Genomic DNA, 12,874 nt, shown 5'->3' on the forward strand with positions numbered 1-12,874 from the left:
CCAAATTGGTTATAATGTAAATTTTTTTAATGAACGGCAATACCTACAGATGTGCTTCTGTTATCTCAACCAAGCCAGGGCAAATATAATCAATACAGTGATTATTTTGATTATTAACAATACAGATAAACAGCACAAAACTAAGAGCAAAATACACAGTCTCTCCGAAATGTTCCTAATCACACGTTCTTTCCAAATGCTTTAATACTTATGTAAAATTTCCAGCCAAGAAGTAGGAACTGACCTATGCTGTCCTAGATGCACCACCATTCATAAATCCAAATGTTCCGTTTTTGTTTGGCTCCACACCCCCAAATGCTGACCTAAGGATGGCACACACATCCAAGTCAATTTCAACTTGGCATTTGTCATCTCCATAGGCAGTGCTGAGCAGGACAGTATCTAGTCTAAAACCAAGTTGGTGAATATACAATATGGAAATGCACAGACCACCCCACTTTGCAAGAATGAGATGAGACACTACTGGGAGGGAATTAGCGCCAAGTGGACAAAAAGTACCAAAATTCAAGCTCAAAATAGAGAGGTCCTAGTAACAAAAAGTGTGTCTAGAGAAGTTCAAATAAAGAACATCAACACAGGGCGTGATCCTGGAGTCCAGGGATCGAGTCCCACATCAGGCTCCCAGCTCCATGGGGAGTCTGCTTTGCTCTCTGACCTTCTCCCCTCTCATGCTCTCTCTCACTGTCTCTCTCTCTCAGATAAATAAATACAATCTTAAAAAAAAAAAAAAAAAAAAAAAGAACATCAACACAGAGATGAAAAACCATGCACACTGAACACATAAAAACTACAGATATAATGATTCACCTTAAAAATATGAGCATTTAATTTCGTTTTATTTCAAAAAAAGTTTATTAGAAATTCTAAAAACTGGGGTGCCTGGGTGGCTCAGTGGGTTAAGCTGCTGCCTCCGGCTCAGGTCATGATCTCAGGATCCTGGGATCGAGTCCCGCATGGGGCTCTCTGCTCAGCAGGGAGCCTGCTTCCTCCTCTCTCTCTCTGCCTGCCTCTCTGCCTACTTGTGATCCCTCTCTCTGTCAAATAAATTAAAAAAAAAAAAAAAAAAAAAAACTTTAAAACTACATATACTCTAAGTGCTGTATAAACAAATGACATGTGGCAAATAAAGGTATGTATTGAAAGATCCATACTAATTTGCACTAAAAAAGAAAAATCGGTATCATTTATAACCAATTAATCATTAATATGGCTTGTAACCAATTAGTAAATAATACGCATTATGTTCAACTATTGATTGGTTCCCAAACCAGTTCCTACATGCAAACATTTTTTTCAAAATGCTCATGAATTATAGGGTGAGAAATGTAAATACGTATTAAAATAGAAATCTAATTTTAGATGTTTATCTCTAATATAAAGCATTACCTCCTCCAAATAGAGAAAATCCTAAGGAAAAAAGGTAGGTATTTTTAAATTATGCCACGGTACACTTAATTTTTTAAAAACACTTAATGAATCAGTCCTTCTCTTATTACACAAGTTAATAATTGCTTCCCACAGTGTTGACTTTTAAGACCCCATATGATATGGAGGTGCCTTCTGAATCATCAATTATTAAATATTTTGTTCAGTTTTAATATTGTTTGTCTTGCTTTTTGCTGTTTGTGTTCCAACTCTTTTAAAATGATTAACCTATGCCCTTATTAGATTATCTAAGAAACTAGAACTCACTTACAATACCAGAAACGGTTTAACATTTAAAACATCTATGATTTGATTTGATTATCAATGCTTTTAAAATACAACCTCCCTGCTTTAGAATAAGGAGTAAGAATAAGAACCCTCCAGGCTGGTAGAAAAGTGAGGCTTGTCCTGAGGATCCCAACAAAGCCCCAGAGCTCTTGCAATTTCCACCCTCTCCTCAAGGAATGCCTTCCAATGCTCTCTCTGCTCCCTTCAAATTTTCCAGTTGCCTCTCTTCTACTGGCTTCCTCCCCAAAGGCTATAAATCTGATCAAGTTTTCATATTAAATATAACTTTAATCACCCTCCTTGAATCCTGACAGCAAGTACTGCCAAAAGCAATAGTCTCCACAGACCAACTAATCACCAAATCGAAGTTCTGCTTTTCACAAAAGACAGCTAGCGTTTACAGAGCACAAACCAATGACCTTCCAGGCACAGAGCATGCCAGACTTGATCTCACTTGATCCTCAAAGTAGCCACTTGGTGTAGGAACTTTGATCCTCTTTGTAGATGACAACAGTACCCTAAGTTCAAGGTCACAGAGTTTATGCAAGAGCAGAATCAGGACTGTCTGATACCCCTCATTTTAGTACTTGACCTTACTTCTTGAACTTCTTTCCTTCTTCGGCTACTCAAAAGCTCTTCTATCCTCATTCTCCTGCCACCTTTTATTCTGTACTTCCCATTCTTTACTGTTCCCTATTTCTCACCAAACTGTTAGGATTTTCAGGATTGTTAGGATTTTAGGATTTCCCTAGGCTTCTATTTCTCTCTTACTCGTTGTACTTGCCCTGGAAGGCATATCTTCTTTTCCCCACCCCCAACCACCCATGTACTGAAAACTGCTGTCAATCCATCCAATCCATCTATCCATCCACTTCCATCTAACCATCCACTTTTCTACCTACCTATCCGTCTGTCCATTTATCTACCTTATTTATCCAGCCAAGACTCCTCTACTCAGAACTTCTGTGCAATGATCCATTGGACACTCCTCTCCAGTTGGACATTCTGTAGATAATTCATACTCTTTCACAACTGAACTGAAACACCCTTGCTCCTCTGACCTGCCTCTCCTTGTATGTCACACCACTGATCCTATAGATTCCCCTACCTTAACATCTGTGACCAAAACCTTTTCTCCTCACTGCTACCACTACGGTACAAAGTCCTCAATGAGATCACTCTGGTACCTTGTAAACTGCCGTTCCTGTCTCACATTCCTCAGATCCATCCTTCTAGATGGCTTTAAGAGCTATCTTTGCATCCTATCATTCCTTTTTTGAGACAAACCTGAACAGAAAATGGTCCATATTCCTTATGATGTCAAACAGTCCCCCATGACGCTGCCCGTGCCTATATGCACTATGAGGCTCCGGGTTTAAGAGGTTAGATAGATTGAAAATACACTAGTTTCAGTAAGTGCAATATAATGTTGTAGGTTCTGTGAGTGCACTTACTGAAACTAGTGTGTTTTCAATCTATCTAACCTCTTAAACCCAGAGCCCTTCCACAGTCTTCTGTGTCTGTACATCCCCAAAGCACAAGAACATAGTATGCTTTTAATAAATATTTGCTGAATAAAAGAAGGAATGCTTGTGAAATGTTTTAGTTTAGGAAGATGTTGATTACTACTACTGTCCTCCAAAACTAAATTAAACTAATTTATTCAAACTAATTTGATTATGTAACTCCTCCACAGGGAGTTTGCAAAATAGTATTGAAATGATTGACCTCACTTCAATAGGTGATCGAGATTATCAAATCACACCTTTTACACCAGAGTAGGAAAATGTTAACCAACATTCCATCTAGCTAGCTAGTTTCAAAGGCTGAAAGTGGTATAGAAAACATCACTGGACACATATTCCTAAACAAAGACAATCTGGGCCTACTCTAAGAAAAGTAAACTTTTTTTAAAGGGCTACTGCAATTTCTCAGAAAAGCAAAGATTTTTCATAAGACTGAACTGTCTGAAATTAAGACACCCTTCTAAAGATCTCATATTCTGTAATATTAATATTATTCTGTAATTATTAATCTGTAATATCAGATTATTCTGTAATAATGTCATATTCTGTAAAATATTCTATAAAACAATGGCATTAAAACCATACATACAGAGGCCATCCTACTAGTCCCATTGGGAACCTCAGCCATACAGCTTACAATCCAGCCCAGAAATAAAGCATGAGAACACCAAGTACCTGACACAAAGCCCACAGGCTTTAAACTCGAGCAATTGCCCACATCATTTCACAGAAAGAAAAGACAACAGGTAACATAGCAGCAGGACTCGCTCACAGCCTGACAGCAGCAGAGATAGCTGATAACAAAAAGAGGACCCAGAAAAACCATAAAAAGAATAGTACTCTGTCTCCAATCTAGTATTTCAACAGGGCAGACTGAGACCATTTACTATAAACAAAAACAGCTCTATACACCTCAACAAATAGCACTATTCAATTCTTTATGAATTCATGCTCATAAAGACAAACCAATAAAAAAATTTAATTTAGATCCAGGGGAGCAAGTAAGAGTGTAAGATTTAGAAATTATTTAATAGCTTAATTTTTAAGTTTCAATAATTAGTTGATCATAGGAGGGGTCAGCTAAGGAGAAAATGCACTTATGTAAATAAGCAACAACCCAGAGATTATCAGTATCAGTAGGTGTAGTATTAATACATATCACAAAAACAATCAAGAGTTCTTATTCTCCGGGTATATTCTGAAAATCTAGTTGAATTAAACAGCACCAACTCAGTATTATTTGATAAATAAATATATAAATGACTTTGAAAAGGAGTCTGCAAATCTGGAATGTGGTTATTTTCTTCCTTTGTCATCCATATTGAAGTGGTAATTAAGCTGATAAGGTATCATGAATGTTTTAAGTAATTTAAATTAAATGTTAACTGTCAAACTCTTTCTACAAAAAGATTTTATAAGAAATAGATTTTGTTATAAATATCTTTATCTATTTTACTGGTTTATTTATCCTAATAAGTGCACCAAGTATTAATACAACATGCACAAAGTTCTGGAAATTTAAAGAGTTTGAATCTCTATAGTAGTATTACCCAGAAAAAATCAGAAGTATTGTTTCTCCTAAGTTATGCCCAGCTACTAAAACGCTATTAAGCTTTTACCAAATGTCAAGGCATCATGCTTCACTGTAGTTTTAGAACAGTCCTACCTCACTAAATCACACACTAGTTGTCACCTTCATCTTCTGGGTGGCAAGCAAATCAAATAATACTAGAGTATTTCCCTTTGGAATTATCTAGAATATTTGATGAACCGAGTTACATTCCTAAAGCAAAACCTCAAACTAACCATCAAGAGATAGTTTTTACAGACGAAAACTAAATCCACAGTTTCACCCTCTGGCACTGAAAAAAAAAAAAATAGTGATTTATGATTTAGCTTAGTTAACAAATTCTGGAATCCCTTATCATATAACACTGGAGTGCATAACTCTTCAATTAATTTAAGAATCTCCAGAGAATAAAGTGTGATTAATCCTAGTATGAGCAGAATACCAATTAAAAAGGACTTTCTATCCTTCCTTCAAACGGCAGTCATTTCTTCCCCCTAGAGATATAAAAGCACAGAAATTCTGAGTGGAGAACTTTTTTGAAACATGAAATTATCAGAAGAACCCGCAGCACACCTGGCATATATAGCCAAAGAACCACACCTTTAGGCTATTAATCTTGAAAAACTCAATATCCAAGGTGACAGCCTGAGGGGATTGTTTCTAGAGTAGTGTGTGTGTGTGTGTGTGTGTGTCTGTTCCTTTGTTTGTTTCTGCGTGGAACCCACCTGGAATAAAAGGCTATCTCTATTACTGACACTGACTCATAATAGGAGTGACTCCGGGTCACTCCTGCTTGAGAACACCGCCCACCACCCGTCCTCTAGTGATACGCCCTCTCCTTAAGAATCGCTACTAACACGATCTAGCGTTCCAGTGAGTTAGTCTGCGGAACTCTCAGAAGTTGGCCCACCTTCTTCCCCACCCCAGCGCCCCGTGATGCTTTAAGGTGACGGCAACCAGCAGTACAGGTACAGAAGCGGTTCCTTCCCTAAGGAAGCGCTGCAGAGTAGTACATTCACCGCACTCAACTTTATCAACGCAAAATTGAACCAGCGATCTTCCACGTACGTTTGGGTACCCCCCTCCCCACCTCTGCCTGTTCTTTTGCCCCGTCGCACTGCACATACTTGCGCCTTCCGATGCGGTTCGCCTCCTACAACCCCAAATCACGCATCCCAGGCTCCCTCGCCGCTCCTCCAACCCGTGGAAGGCGCCCTACTTCCTGCAGCACGTCCTTCTCGCAACTCCTCTCTAACCTCGGCAGCCCGTAGGAGCTTCTCTAACGCAAGGGCACGCCGCATGATTCTCTCAACCGCGTGTGAACCCGCGAGCGACCCCGCCACCACTATACATTCCGGGGGGGGGGGTCACGCGGGCATATGGGCTCCGGCAGATGCTCAAGGGTCCCAAGAGAGTGAAACAAGGGTCCCAAGAGAGTGCAAGAGAGAGACAGAGACAGAGTGTGCGTGTGTGTGTGTGTGTGTGTGTGTGTGCAGGCGCGCGCGCGCAACCCCGAGACATTCCCCACCCCCAACACACCCAGTTCCCCTTTAGAGAGAGGACGAAGTAGAAGACTGTTAAGAGAGGTCCGAAACTTCCTGGTCCCCCATCCCTGCAGGCAGCCGGCACCGGCCTTGGAGCTCCCTGATGCCCATCCCTCCAGGGTCAAGTGCAAGGCCCTCCGCCAGATCCGCGCCAGGTTATCCCCTCCCCTCTCGAGTTCAACCCGCATGAACTCAAGTAGACCCTCAAAAGGGTGCCATATGGGAGAAGGAAGTACGGGAGCTAAAGACCTCCTTCACGGCCCCTCAACCTTATTAACCTTTCTCCTTAACCCCCACCCCCACTCCCTCTGTCGCTCTCAGCCCAACCCCATCTGTCCTTTCCGATCCCAGCCCCCCGCCCCTGGATCGCAGCCATTCGCCCAGCGCTCACCTTCGGGAGCAAACAACGCCCATCTCCTCCTCCCAGCCCGCCCCCCTTCCGCCCACTGGAACGGCGCGGTCCCTCTACTTACCTCAGCTCTGGGCTGCTGCGCGTGAGTTTGAATGTGTCTCTGCCGCGTAATTGAATCCGGGGACAGAAGGGACCCGTGCTTGTGCGCTGGATCAGGTGTCGCCGCCTTCGGTGGCTTGGGGGCGTGAGGGAAGCTGTAGAGTTAGTGTGTTAGCTTAGGACGGACTCACTGGGCTCACAATTGATGGCAAAGCTTTAACGGTGCCCTCCCTCGGGTCCGCAGCGCGCCTGCTCGTCCGCTGCTTCCCGCGGGTGGCCGGGCCCCCCCAAGCCGCGCCCCGCCCAGCGCACCGCTAGAAAAGCTGGAGCGCGCCCCTCTCCTCCCGCGTCCGGCTCAGCCGGGCAAGACGCGGATGCCACGCGCTCAGCCTCACATCACACGCCCGGGTCTGTGAACGCCTTCTGCTCCCCAGTCTGGGGCATGGATGCGGACGCGCCTTCGTGCGACGCGCTCGCGGGCTGGTCGAGGGGGCAGGTCCTGGGACAAGGATGCTCGCCCGGCGAGCGGCGGTCGGCTGGCAGGCTGGGACGCTCAGGAGCCCGCAGGTCGCACCCGAGCTGGGAACCCTGGGACTGGCACGTGGCCCCGCCCCCTGTTCCCCCTGCGAGGCGTGCCCTGTGCCCTTTCTGCCACCACCCCTTTGGTCCCCGTGCCCGCCTCCCCCCCCCCACCGCCATCACGCTATTGCAGTGGAAATCGATGTGGTGGTAGCGCGCTTTCTCTCACCTTCCCAGCCTCACCGCCTTACGCGCTCCTCTAAAGCCCATTAAAAAGTTGAACTTGGGCAAGGAGGTAGAGGAGTTAACGTGAAAAAAAGCGAGGTGGGAGGCTTAGGTGGTGAGGCACCTGCCTCATGAATCCGAAAGCGTTAAAACAAAACAAACAACCACAAAAAACTCGAGTTTGGTGATCCCAGAAAAAGTAATTTGGGTTGCTGGGCTCCGTAACATCCCTTCTCGCAGGCTCATGCTGAAAGGGCCATTTATGCTTTGCCTGGTTGAGTCTGTGGCGACTTTATCCTTACTAATCTGTGTCTGCCAGCAGCAGATCCTTGCCAAGTTGGCGTTCCGGCCAGGAAGCAACTTTGCGTACCCAGGCCTGCTGGAGCAGCCTTCTTGTGGCGCCTCCGACCTGAGAGGCCAAGCGCCTTTAAGAGTCTGAGGGTAGATTGTGAGCTTCCTGGGAACCAGGAAAACCTAATAGTGTTGTTTGGATTTTCTCTAAGCCCCATAGGCACTGTATTCAATAAATGCATAGATGAGGTGACCAGAATTGTTTGTTACGACTTTCAGAAGAGCGAAATCTTGTGGGACATAAAACTCCAGAAGCTAAAATGTTTCCAGTGCGCACAAACGTTATACGCTGAAACACTGGAAATCAAAAAAAAAAAAAAAAAAAATGCCAAGTCAGGCCATTCTTTAATTGCTCCGAACTGAATTTCGGGAATGGGTTGGGGCACTGCACTTAGATAAGAAACTGGAAATTATGTTTTCTTGTATATGTTATAACTTAATGATAAATGGAAAAAAACACTAATGTACACCATTGTTCTCATTAATGCTCCTATATTTAGTAAGTCCAGGATCTAAAGTCCACGTGCTAAAGAATGTTCACTGATGTAGTGAGTTTCAAATGCCGAATTCAAAAAGGAACACACTTTCCTTCTTTGCAGATTAGAAATTTGAAATACTGTGAAAAAACACTAGGAGTATATTCTCGGTCTTTGTACCTGGCAAAAGATTACCATCCCGTGTATTTACTTTTCATTTAACTTGCATTAAAAGAAAATGTAAAGATAATAAACATTAAACATAACAGATAATGAATGATCTGACCCAAGAGAACTTAAAAATTCTTTTCTCTCAAGGGTCAAGCTTCAAGCAACTGTTCTTGCAATTGCAAGCTACTGTTTTGATAATACATGTAAACTCTTGGTTAAAAAAAAAATCATTAGAAATTAAGCAGAGGGGGGCCTCCATGGCTCAGTGGGTTAAGCATCTGCCTTTGGCTCAGGTCATGATCTCAGGGTCCTGGGATCAAGCCCCACATAGGGCTCTCTGCTCAGCAGGGAGCCTGCTCCCCCCCCCCACCTCCCTCTCTGCCTTCTTGTGATCTCTCTCCCCCTGTCAAATAAGTAAATAAAATCTTAAAAAAAAAAAAAGCAGAAACTTTACTCTTTATGAAAAACCTTTTTAAAATTTGTGTCACATTCCTTTGCTTAATAAAAATATATGAACTGACCATAATGTGGTATTTTTGTCAGACTTTTGGAAGGAAAATGTATTATTATACTGTATGTGGATACGTCCCTGTGTATTGTTTTTGGGGTCTCTGTAGTGCCTTCTATAGTCTTTATCTAATGATTATTGAATTTCTCACAGGTCTGCACTCACAGGACATTCTATAGCTTAAAACAAGTTAATTCAATCATTGTATAAATACTTGAATTGCATTTTTGGAGCTTATAATTATAAAAAAAAAATTGGTGAGAATCTCCTTTTTAAAAAAATCTACCTGCACGTGGCACTTAATATTATTGGCTGAATGAACAGATAAATAATGAAAGTACTTGCTACTTCTCTTTAACGCGTATTTCCCGTATTTAATTCATCCTCCAAGTTTCCATTCAGATACACACAAAGCTCTCCCTATCATTTTTGTATATAAAATGCTGAATTGGACAGCATTATCTATAGTAAGGAACTTCTAGCCAATGTGAAGTATGATAGTAAAATTCCTCATTTTTTCTATAAGCATGTGGATCAGTATACTCAACTGTTAATTTTTTAAAAAAAGCTTGTTCTGGATGTTTAGCCAGTTGGGCCTATATGATTTTTTTTTTTTTTAATAAATAGTAACCTATGAGAGATACTAGCTTAGCCTGGTTATTATTAACCATAAGCTCTGGTACCAAACTTTCTAGAGTTCAACTTCAATCAGTTATAAATGACACGATTTTGTTATCAGTTGATCCTGTAATGTAGACCGTATAATATAAAGTACAGCAGAATGGATTTAGATTCAATCATGGAAGAAATATGGGTGGGTGTACATTCTAACACCCCTTTGCTAACATTCCCAAATATTCTAATATATGCCAGTGGAGTACCATATGACTTAAAACATCACTGACTTCACAAACAAGACTTTGAATTCTGCTAAGACGCCTTGAAATAGGATTGTGGTTTTTTTGGAGCTGTGTATATACAAAGACTCATTAGCTCTAATTTGATGCTGCCCCCCCCATAATAACAATAATGATTTTTATTCCTTCTACTTGAGTTTTTAAAGTGTATTCCAGGTACAGTGCTAAGTAGTTAACAAGAATGATCTCATTTAGTCCTCATAAAAAATCTGGAGGTAGGTACTATTATTATTTTCCCTTTTGAAGGTGAAGTAGCAGAGAGTTGGAGAATGAAACTTATTCAAGATCAAGGTGGAAAGTAACAAAACTGGGAAGTGAAGTCTGTTTGAGTCAAAGATGATGCCCTAAATTACTAGACTATTCAGATTAAATCTCCTAGTACAGTATAAATTTTGGTCAGAGAAAAAGTTGAAGTACATAAATGCAACCTGGCCGTTTGGACAACTCTCAAAATTCAAGAAGCACATAATGAACCCAGCCTATCTTGCTCTGTCTCGTCTTATACCCCAAAACAACTGCTCAATATGCATGCCATAGGACAAAGATGCTTCATGATAAAAGGGGTGTAATTTTCTGTGTATCCAATTCTTAAATCTTTGCCATTATTTTAATTCCTGTTTCCTGTGGACTCTGATTTGCTGTATTTATAAGAACACTAAACCCGAGAGCAAACAGTATGAAGATCTGGGACACCTGGGTGGCTCAGTTGGTTAAGCGGCTGCCTTCGGCTCAGGTCATGATCCCAGGTCCTGGGATTGAGTCCCACATCCGCCTCTGCCTGCCATTCTGTCTGCCTGTGCTCGCTCTCGCTCTCTCTCTCTCTGACAAATAAATAAAATCTTTAAAAAAAAAAAAAAAAAACAATATGAAGATCATGCACAAAGTCCCTAAGATAAAAACAGTCACACCGTCGCATCTTCACCTTTCCCTTTTTGTTCCTTCCTTTTTCCTTTTTCTTCATCTCTTATTATCTTCCAAACATCTTGCATTCAGTTTCAATTATACACTATATACAAATGTGCCATACCCCATGTTTTTATATGCACAGATATATTTCATTTTTTTCTTAATTTTTAAAATGTGCAAAGTAATTTTTTCCTAATTCAGTTTTACTATGCATCATAGACAATGCTAGAAAATTAATCTATGGATCCAACTGTAACAGAAAAGAAGGATCAGAGGAATGAAGAGGGATTTCTGGAACTGTGAAAATGATGGAGATAGCTAGAGCACCTGACAACTTCCAGATTCTCATCAAAAGATTTTCTGTAACTGTATAAAAGAAGATCTCATATAAAAGGCAAGCCAAAAAAGCTTATACTCTTAATAATTTTGATTATATGACAGTAGATACTAGCTTATTCTATATGTTCCTTTAAAGCAATATTTATTTTCATGCTTAGATAATGTCCTCAATGAAACTTTGCTCTCTAATCTAGTACCCTATTAGTTAAATCTTTTATTTTTTTTTAAAGATTTTATTTATTTGACAGAGATCACAAGTAGGCAGAGAGGCAGGCAGAGAGAGAGGGGAAAGCAGGCTCCCTGCTGAGCAGAGAGCCCAATGCAGGGCTCGATCCCAGGACCCTGAGATCATGACCCGAGCCGAAGGCAGAGGCTTAACCCACTAAGCCACCCAGGCGCCCCTAGTTAAATCTTTTAAAATAATTTCCAAAACTTCATGATGAACCCTGTTCTGAGTTAGTTGTAGGAAACTTATGGGAGTAGCAATCTTATGGCCTTTAGCCTTTCAGAATTGGAAAGTTTGCTATACTGGATTCCTATGTAGCTCTATATTGAGTTTCAGTGACACCAGCCAAGATTTTAAAGGAGAGGAAGGTGGTCCTACATAACATTGAAGGTAATTAAGGCTGTGTCCATGACCACTTCCTTTCCCACCCATTTTGCAGGTGTTTCTTATTGCAGCCTTTCTATATTTAGTCTGTAATGCTTCCTTGTAATGAAGAGTTTTATTATATATTGCAATTATAGCACCATAATTTATTTGACCTAAATACACTGCAAGCTCCAAGCAGTACCAACCAGTTCTAATAATTCTAGCACTAGGTGAATGTGGTCATGTTTACCATATCTGCTTTACACTTTTATAGATGCTAATCTACATCCATATCTTTTTATTACCACTCTTCTATAGCAGTACTCAGAGCCATTGAATATAATTCTAAAATATCAAAACTTCCTAACTAATATTACATCACCCTGGTATCACGGTCTATGTGCTTCCCAAAGTAAACATGAATTATCTGCATTGTCAATTTGCATTTACTGGGAAGGTTAAAGAGGACACCCAGAAACTGTATTTTTTTATATTTTTTTAGAACTAAACCCTCTGCCTTTTAACATCAAGAACGAATTGTATTGTTTTCAAACAAGAAATAAGGGACTTGCTTTGGCAGACTGGTGTAAGCAGTTATGTATGACTCATTTCATGTGGTTATCTTGGAATCATAGTACTTCAAAACTCACTTTCTCAGGCCACACACCAGCTGGCAGATAACACTGTTAAGTATATATGCTTGTCCATAAGTGCTAGTTCTAAGCCTGACTGTCCCGAGGTCTGCCAAGAAAGTAGATTTCTGTATCAACGTGAAACAGTAAATACAAGGACTTTGGTCCTAGTGTTCAGACTTATGTTACCTGTGTGTGTTTTACTTTATAGTTGGAATTCCATTTTGAGTATCTCTATTCCTGTCTTGTTTTCCATTCATTGCTTCCCTTCCCTTTGGGTATCAAAGAACTATGCTGTAGTAAATAAACTCTCTGAAGGAATATCCCATAAAAAGGGCACCCCGGTAGGGAAAAATCCTACTTCAGTGCGAGCATATTTCTATAATGTGAAGATAATCAAGATTGTGTGGCTC

The 12,874-nt window shown here is 41.0% G+C and overlaps 1 protein-coding gene across 7 annotated transcripts in view; it reads right to left on the minus strand.

Moving 5' to 3' along the window:
- The window catches only part of UGT8 (UDP glycosyltransferase 8), a 133,248-nt gene that overhangs the window by 80,123 nt on the left and 40,251 nt on the right, over positions 1-12,874 (minus strand). For 4 of the 7 annotated variants that reach the window (XM_044224148.1, XM_044224147.1, XM_044224146.1 and 1 more), the window contains one exon: positions 6,848-6,980. The exons of 2 other annotated variants lie outside the window; for them this stretch is intronic. The gene's annotated coding sequence lies outside the window, so the exon portion shown is untranslated. The remainder of the gene's footprint in view (positions 1-6,847; positions 6,981-12,874) is intronic. One more of the 7 variants, XM_044224150.1, reaches the window with a different exon arrangement.

This window comes from Neovison vison, chromosome 11, assembly GCF_020171115.1.
Source record: "Neovison vison isolate M4711 chromosome 11, ASM_NN_V1, whole genome shotgun sequence".
NCBI classification, from domain to species: domain Eukaryota; kingdom Metazoa; phylum Chordata; class Mammalia; order Carnivora; family Mustelidae; genus Neogale; species Neogale vison.